This window comes from Labrus mixtus, unplaced genomic scaffold, assembly GCF_963584025.1.
Source record: "Labrus mixtus unplaced genomic scaffold, fLabMix1.1 SCAFFOLD_150, whole genome shotgun sequence".
NCBI lineage: Eukaryota > Metazoa > Chordata > Actinopteri > Labriformes > Labridae > Labrus > Labrus mixtus.
The window spans coordinates 50001-56404 of NW_026870102.1; the positions used below are offsets into that span (position 1 = coordinate 50001).

Consider the following 6404-nt stretch of genomic DNA (forward strand, 5'->3'; position numbering starts at 1 on the left):
AGAAAGTCGTCGAACGCCCTCGGTGGAGAGAAAGTCGCCGAACGCCCTCGGTGGAGATTAATCCTCTGTTTGAAAAGAGAGAGAGTTCAGACGAGCGCAGAGACAGGTGATTAAAGATTTATTGGACCAGAGTTACAAGCTTCACCTGCAGCTTTCTGGATTTATGAAAAACTACTGAACACAATGAAATAAATCATCAAACCATCAACAGGAGCGTGTAGGAGGAGGAGGAGGAAGAGGAAGAAGAGGAGGAAGAGGAGGAGGAGGAAGAGGAAGAAGAGGAGGAAGAGGTGGAAGAGGAGGAAGAGGAAGAGGAGGAAGAGGAAGAAGAGGAGGAAGAGGAGGAAGGGGAAGAGGAGGAGGAAGAGGAGGAGGAAGAGGAAGAGGAGGAGGAAGAGGAGGAGGAAGAGGAAGAGGAAGAGGAGGAAGAGGAGGAAGAGGAAGAGGAAGAAGAGGAAGAAGAGGAGGAAGAGGAGGAGGAGGAAGAGGAAGAAGAGGAGGAAGAGGAGGAAGAGGAAGAGGAGGAGATGGAGGCATTGTCAGCGTGTAGTCAGCCTCTCTCCTCAGTAAATGCTCCTCGCTCCTCTCTTCATTCGCTCCTCTCTTCATTCGCTCCTCTCTTCATTCGCTCCTCTCTTCATTCGCTCCTCTCTTCATTCACTCCTCTCTTCATTCACTCCTCGCTCCTCTCTTCATTCGCTCCTCGCTCCTCTCTTCATTCGCTCCTCGCTCCTCTCTTCATTCGCTCCTCTCTTCATTCGCTTGCCGCCTGCAGTCAGTCCTCGGGGTTTCGCTCTCTGAAGCGGCGAGGAGAAGTTTGTTTTGACTTTCACACGATTTGTGAAGCGAAGCTCGAAAATGAAAAAGTCTCTCGGGGTCACATGACGCCTTCCTGAGAGGAAGAGGAGTCAGAACAAATCTACTCGCCTCCTCGCTGAGGGAGCAGTGTCTCCTTTAACAAGCAGGAAATACTAAAGACCATCCAGAGCGTGCCAGCAGCGCCCAGTCGATTTCTGACGGAGCTCGCTGCAAGCACGTGTGACACACAGACATGTGTGATCACATTATGTGATTTATTTTTGTGTATTGTGTATTTTTCAATATGTAAATGTCTAATTGGGAGCATTAGTTCTGTTACTTTGTGTAAAATCTCATTTAGAGTGTGGTTCCAATTTGTGCCACAAGGAGGCGTAACCTCCAGGTGAGACAGCTTAGTGTGCTCGTCAGACCTTGTCTTTAGACTGACAGAAGCGAGGAAAGGAAACACACTACCTGTTGCTATGATTTATTTACAGGTGAGTAAATGTCACAAATCACATACATGTGGTCTATATATTCTTCTATAACATGTGGAAGCTAACGCCATCCTTTAGTGTGTGTCAGGATGTGTTTTAAATGTGTTTTGAAGGTTTTAAGGTACTTTAGCTATGATGCTCATGAGCGCTAGCTTAGCTCATCGCCACGTTCATATATGGGCACCACTGTATGTCTGTCATGGGTTGTCCCTAGCTCCCATGTTGTTTTGCTAGTTTTGTAAAGCTCCTGCATATCTCTTAAAGTAACCGTGGGTTCATGAAGACTGTTCGTTTTCATATTTTGTAGTTATATTCTTGTAAAATGTGTAATGCTAACTCCGCTAGCTTCGTAGTTTCTCTATGGGATTTCCTATGTTATTTGTTAGCATAATGCTAAGCGAGGATTGATCTCCTCCTGTATGAACCTGTATGCAACTGTATTGCATTAATAAGAAGCTCTTAAGTAGCAGAACCGAATTATTTTATATTCGTTTAAAGAATAATAACACACAGAAACATTTATTTTGTAGTTTTGAGAACTTTTGCATGTTATATAAGACTCCTTCAGAAACGGACTTGTTAGGGAGCACGCTGTCGGAGAAAAAAACAAAACGGTGGAGACGTAACCCTGCAGACGAGGATCCTGTTGAAACTGCTAGCTATAAGGAAAGTCAGATTCTGGACCGGTTTGTTCTAAAGTAATCCAACACGGTTTAAACCGGGTTGTTGAAGGACAAAGTACAGTTCAGTAGTTAGATCTATAACATGGAGATACACACTCAGAATTAACCTGCAAGAAGGAGCTAGCAATGCTAACGTTAGCCGCTCTGTTCGATTACCTGCAGATCAGTTTGAATAAACTGGGTTTGATTTCACTGCTTCTGAATGTTTCCTTATCTGTAGAAATATTATGTAAGAAAAAATATTATTATTTTCACTCATTGATCCATCTAATCAGGTCCACATGGATCCTGATTCTGGTTCAGGATTTGTTCAGATCTCTGTCTTGTGATCATCTTTCTCACGTTGTCTGAACCTGCCCAGACTCTCATGAAGAATATCTGACAGAACAAACTCTTTCTATCTGATGACGTCGTGCAGGTATCAGAGGGTTAATATCTGATTGTTATGGATCATGTGAACTCAGTGTCTCCTTTTCTCTCTCTCTAGCGCTGTTTCTGCAGCACGCCTTCATTAAGCTTGTTTACATTTACTCTCCATGTTCCTTCAGAGGAATGGAGAGTGACCTTTTCAGTTTGTGTCCACAACCTCAGGAAGATCTGAACTGATTTATTAATAACCACATGGCGTACAGTCGGCGAGGAAACGAGACGCTGTGTTTGCACAGGAAGCTGATGTGTGAGTAAACGAGGAGTTCGTGCTCCTCTCGCTGCGTCTCCATACGACATGTTTACTACACACAGACAAACAGGGACACATGCAGGTCTCTGCCTGTCAGACCGCACTCAGGGGGAATCCTAACAAGTCTTTCAGAGTAAATCCTGCTCCTTTTGATTGATGAGAGGAGACTCAAGGCCGACTCCTGCAGGTTGAGTTTTTGTTCAAAGTGATTATCAGAGTATCGTTTTCTTTTCTTACCGTCAGACGTTTCAACTCAAAGAGGAAAAGACGTCAGGGTTCTGTTTAATCCAGATCATAACACATATCTATATCTGTATAAAGATGTCGCTGCGCTTTAGCACTGAAGGTCTCTGAGTGTAACTGCATCACTGTAAAAAACACATAGCGCTGTAAGCTCGAGGTTCAGGAATATTACAGGATTTAGATCAAGTCTGACTCTGCTAGCATCTACAGCCCGTTGTTAGCTAACTGTTAGCATGTGGAGTATGTGTATTTAACTGTTACCATGGCGACTACAGGCCGTGGCTCAATGGCTACATTGAGAGAGATTCATTTATTACATCATGTGTTGAAGGAGTCAGATGTTGTTCATTTAAACCTTCATTAGTGTGAAGGAGGTGTGGTTATAGAAATATCTCAGGCTTTGGGGGAGGGGCCTAATGGAGAATAACAACCTGAGCCTGTGAGGGACAAAACAAGTTTGACTGGAACTATTTAATAATGCAGACAGTTCGGTGTGTGTCGTATCTGCAGGCTGAAGAAATCAACTTGAACATTTAGCCTCTAACAGGTGAACACAGAGCCCGGGGTGTAAACACTCCTGAGATCATAAACGTTCACTAACAACTGATGAGAGGAAACATGACGTCTGTTTCCAGCTGTCTGCTGAGAACAACACCACGCTACAGACGGCTGTATTCGTGCTAATGACGGCGTTTAGAGGAAGAGCGTGGCTTGTCGTCTCCAACAAAGACGCTGACAGGGAGATAAACGTGCCTTTGTTGTGCCCGCTCTGTTCACATGAAGATTTCTGACTTCAATGGAAAATGAATCCTTTGTTCTGTTTGTCTGGATACACAAATACGACAGCGAGGTGCGCTGCGGAGGACGCCACAGACGATTTTAATCTTAAAAAATCTTCATGCACAAGAATAAAAGACACAACTATTTACTGACAATCTGACAAAGACAGGAGCTGGATGAAGATCAAGACTGAAGAAGAGGAGCAGGATGAAGATGATCAGATTTGTTTTGAATTGGCGTTATAATAATGATTGATGATTGTACAGTACATGACCTTGTATATTAATATTTCTCCATTTAAATCAACATCATGCTCAACACCTGATCAAAATCCTGCAGCTTACAAAGCAGCTCTTCATGCAGTGTGAGACACCGTGCAGCTCCACACAAACACTCAGGCATTCACAGTCGTACAGAAATAGACAGGAGCTTCAGTTTTCTGCCTCCCACTCTTAAAGTCACTCTCTTGACTACGGCCTTCCCAAATCACACTTCCTGTTTGTCAAAGCCTTCAAACACATTTTCCTCCAGCAGACGATGCTCTCTAAACGTCTCAGGACAGAGAACATGTGTTCTTTATCCTCGTTCATACAGATCTAATGAAACCCTGCACACACAGCAGAGCAGAAGAAGCTGATGATGATGATGATGATGATGATGATAAATCATCCTGCGAGCTTTTGTATCTCAGGAAACCAAGAAAAGAGAGCGAGTGAGAATGTTCCCTCTGATGATTGAATTTTTCAGCAGGAGGAGAAATCACACAGCCAAGCAGAATGTTAAAGACGTACCGTTGATGGTGGCTCTCTTCGGCAGGATGGTGATGGCGCCCACAGCGGCGTCCTCCAGCTGGTGGATGGGACTGTTCTTGGCCCCCCAGCTGTCAGAGCCGATCCACATGAAGTGACCCACCTGGTCCGCTCGTTTGCTGGCATTCAGGATCCCCCTGGAGTCAGAAATCACAGAATCACTGAGTGAAGACTTTAGATGTGGCGGCCTCTAAAAACACTCAATGTTTATAATCTTATAAGTGTTTATTGAGATGAAGTGTGTGTGTATGTAGGAGTGTGCGTTTTACCTGATGTCCTCGTCTGAGGCGAACAGGATGACGGCACGGGCGTGTCGAGCAGCAGGTGGATGATTTTATCAAAGTCGGACGGTTTGTGGTCGTGAGGGATCTTCAGAGACTGAGCGATACAGATCCCACCTGAGGACACACAAACAGAAATCACTGCATCACACAGTGTTTCCTGTAGAGGAAGGTAAAACGAGTTCTTTATCGATCTGATCCTCCCTGACTGGAACCTTTTAGAAACATCTGTAAACGATTCTTCAAAGAGTTGGTGCGAAAGGTTGAAGCAGCAGAAATGTTGCTGCAATCACAGAAGAAGAAAGTTCTTCTTCTTCTCTCTGACATTTGATGCATTAACAGAAACTCCCGGTGAGAGGAGACTTTCACCACTCGGCTCCCTACAAGTACACAAACCTGTGCAGCTTTTAAAGACAACCTCCTTTTATCAGCCACACTCAGCTGGTCACACAGAAAGTTTCTGCTGATCCACAACAAACGACTTATAACGTGTCCATACTCTCTGATCAGAAGGATTGATTGAGTCTGAGGGTCAGTTACCATCCAACAGGATTAAAGATATCACAAAGGTTACATCAGTCCAGGTTGTTTCATACTGTGTCTAATTGAAAGCCTTTATTATCATCATGTTACAGGATACAACCACAGAAATATTAAAGGATGAAGTCTGAGTGACATCCCCCGTCTGTTCCTGCAGGGGGCGCTGGAGTCCCATCGATGGCGGTCTCCATGCTGGAAATGCTGTCTCAGTCTAACTTTCAGTCAACCTAACGACAGGCTGAGAGCTGGAGCTGAGGCGGGTTTTAAACCTCCTGACAGCGGTGGTGAGCTTACACAGGTCAAAGGTCAACATTTCAATCATGGATGTGGATATAACGGTTCCTGGAAGAATTGTAGAGTGAGTAGTAATAACTGGGTCAGTTTGTGAGGATTTGAGAGGTGGAGCGACTTCTGTCTTTGACTGAGTTTACTGATTTAATGTTTACTGCATCAGGATACAAACTAAAGTCCAGTTCTTCATCTTTGATGTTCAGGTGAAGCATCGTGTATGATAGAGAAGAAGAAGAAAAACTCTGAGCTGGTCGTGTTCAGCTGCCCGTTGTTTTTAAATCATTGGACTGTTTGAAAAGATGTCAGCTTGGTGCCGCTGGCTGATCGCTCTTTTCTCCCAATGTTTCCACTGACGAGTAACACCTTCACACACACACACACACACACACACACACACACACACACACACACACACACACACACACCTTCACACACACACACACACACACACACACACACACACACACACACACACACACACACTCTCTCTCTGCAGGTTCCCTCATTTATATTCACAGCGAGCGTGGCGGCGTCTTCCTCTTGGCTTATGTTTGCCAGGACAACCAGAGACGGAGCTCCACGCCGCACAGCTCCAAGGATTTCCTTTTATGAAGGGGAGGGGGCGGGGTCAGACAAACTGGATGACAGACCAGTGTGTACACGTGTGTGTGTGTACGCGTGTGAGTGCGCAGTGAGCTGGTGTCTGATGACTACCAATGTATTGACCTTTGAGTTAAACCCGCTGAGCTCCTCACAGATCGGTTCACATTAGGACGCCACTTTCACATTAGGACGCCACGTTC

The 6404-nt window shown here is 44.9% G+C and overlaps 1 pseudogene; it reads right to left on the minus strand.

Moving 5' to 3' along the window:
- The window catches only part of LOC132961590 (metabotropic glutamate receptor 7-like), a 30358-nt pseudogene extending 24545 nt beyond the window's left edge, over nt 1-5813 (minus strand).
- Between the last annotated feature and the right edge of the window lie 591 nt (nt 5814-6404).